The sequence below is a fragment of the Penaeus japonicus genome, unplaced genomic scaffold (assembly GCF_977035675.1).
Source record: "Penaeus japonicus unplaced genomic scaffold, GWHDUDI00000001_assembly GWHDUDI00000034, whole genome shotgun sequence".
Lineage (NCBI taxonomy): Eukaryota > Metazoa > Arthropoda > Malacostraca > Decapoda > Penaeidae > Penaeus > Penaeus japonicus.
The window spans coordinates 12,409,756-12,413,048 of NW_028234436.1; positions in this window are offsets into that span (position 1 = coordinate 12,409,756).

Consider the following 3,293-nt stretch of genomic DNA (forward strand, 5'->3'; position numbering starts at 1 on the left):
AAATAAATGTTTTATCGAGTGTTCTATTGAGTAAGAGATTTAGTTAATGACTGTTAAATAAGAGCAAGTAAGCAAGTGTTCAGTAAATGAAACGTAATTGATCGTAATCTTTTGTGATTCTTTTATCTTTTTATGAATGGGAAAAGAAATCTATGAATGAAGAATCAAAATATAGTTTGTGTTATTTGTTTACTATTTATTCCTCTTGAATCACTGCCCTCTAGCTATTCCGAGAAGGTAAGAGAAATAGAGAGAGAGAAGGAGGGAGGTAAATAATGATAGAAAATGAGAGAGAGAGAGAGCGAGAGGAGAAAGAGAGAAAGAGAGAGAGGAGAGGAGAAGCAGAGAGAGAGAGAGAGGAGAAAGAGAGAGAGAGAGAGAGAGGAGAGGAGAAGGAGAGAGAGATAGACATAGACATATAACGAAAGATGCAGATTGACAATGGTGATGATGATGATGATAATGATAATGCGCAATAAATAACAAATATAAATGATAGTATACAAATGTATTAATATTGGTGACAATAATAATCATCATATCAATAATAAGGATAATAACAATAGCAATGCTGATAATAACAACAATATCAACATCAAAAGCAATTACAATAGTCACAACTCATCTCCCAAAGGAAATGTATAACTTCATCATATTAATAGCCTCCTGATCAATACAGTTTTGACTCCTTAATACTCAGAGATCACGAAAGCATAACGTCAGTTGATAGCAATAAACATCAATGAAGTCGTGTCTTAAGGTCATAATATAGACGAATAGGACTAGTGTGGCTTACTTTCCTACGGGAATTTGTGGGCTATCAGTTTGTGGATACTATGAGGTCTGTTTCTGTAGTTGTTGTCTGTATAGTTCTGTAGTCTGTATAGTTCTGTTGTCTGTTTGTTAATGTAAGATGTTTGTGAAATAGTTTGTTTGTTTTTTTTAATTGTCATCATTATTGTTATTATTATTGATGTTGTTGTTGTTATTATCATTATTGTTATCATCCTTATTACCAATTTTATTATTATTGCTAACATTATCATTATTATGATTGTCATCATTATTACTATTATCATCATTTTTGTTATCATTATTACCATCATTATTATCATTACTATTATTATTATCACCATAACCAGCATTACCACTAAGATGGGAATATCAATGATGATGATCATCATTATTATTCCGTAATCATTATTATTATTAGTAGTATCATTACTATCAGTATTGTCATCATTGTCAGTATTATTTTTATCACCATCATTATGCTATTGTTATTGTTTTCGTTATCATTCTTATCATTATCCTTACCATTGATAACATTACCTTTATTATCATCATCATTAATATCATTGTTACCATTACACTTATCATTACTCTTACTCCTACTGCGACTTCTTTTGCGACTACTACTACTATTATTATTGTTGTTGTCATTATCATTATCATTATTTCTATTAATATTAGCTTAATGCTATCACCTTTATCATCATTATTACTATCATCATTGCAATCATCACCATCGTCATATTCACTATCATCATATCCACCATCACCATATCCGCCATCACCATATCGACCATCACCATATCTACCATCACCATATCCGCAATCACCATATCCACCATCACCATATCCACCAACACCATATCCACCATCACCATATCCATATCCACCATCACCATATCCACCATCACCATATCCACCATCACCATATCCACCATCACCATATCCACCATCACCATATCCACCATCACCATATCCACCATCACCATATCCACCATCACCATATCCACCATCACCATCACCATATCTACCATCACCATATCCGCCATCACCATATCCACCATCACCATATCCACCAACACCATATCCACCATCACCATATCCACCATCACCACATCCACCATCACCACATCCACCATCACCATATCCGCCATCACCATATCCACCATCACCATATCCACCATCACCATATCCACCATCACCATATCCACCATCACCATATCCATCACCACCATCACCATATCCACCATCACCATATCCACCATCACCATATCCACCATCACCATATCCACCATCACCATATCCACCATATCCACCATCACCATATCCACCATATCCACCATCACCATATCCACCATCACCATATCCATCATTACCATATCCACCATCACCATATCCATATCCACCATCACCATATCCACCATCACCATATCCATCACCACCATCACCATATCCACCATCACCATATCCATCACCATATCCACCATATCCACCATCACCATATCCACCATCACCATATCCACCATCACCATATCCACCATCACCATATCCACCATCACCATATCCACCATCACCATATCCACCATCACCATATCCACCATCACCATATCCACCAACACCATATCCACCATCACCATATCCACCATCACCATATCCATCATCACCATATCCACCATCACCATATCCATCATCACCATATCCACCAACAATATATCCACCATCACCATATCCATCATCACCATATCCACCAACACCATATCCACCATATCCATCATCACCATATCCATCATCACCATATCCACCAACACCATATCCATCATCACCATATCCATCATCACCATATCCACCAACACCATATCCACCATCACCATATCCACCAACACCATATTCACAAGACAGGTCTTTGACGGACTAAGCCAAAATGAACTCGCCCTTTGCCTTTTATACGCTCCGTGAACAGGCAGTTTCAGTCACCCGGAGCTTCCGTTTGAGAGGAGGAGCTTACACGAGACGCAAAGTATGTAGAGCTGAGTCATCTCGTCCCTGAGAAGGCTGAGCTCGAGGGTACACAGCTTAAAGCCTCGGCCACGTCACGGCTAGGAGATTCGGGCGGGTTAGCTGGGAGGAGCGACTATGCCGGAGGAAGGGGGAAAAAAGGTGAATTTTTTTCTTCTTCCACGAAAGTAAAGAGAGTAAAATGTAGTGAGTGTGGTGGGTGTGTTTGTATGGTGTATGGAAAGGGGTTGATGGATTGTGCATTTTGTAGGAAGTGGATTGTTTGTGTGGAGGGTATTGTTTGTATGATGTGTGCATGATGTGTGTAAGTGGGTTAGTGTATGTGTGTGTGTGTGTACATATACATAATACATAATACATAATACACCATACACCATACACACACACACACACACGTACACATACACACACACACACACAAACACATACACACAAACATCGTTACAAATCCACAAACAAATGCGCATTACATGTCTTTAATCTAG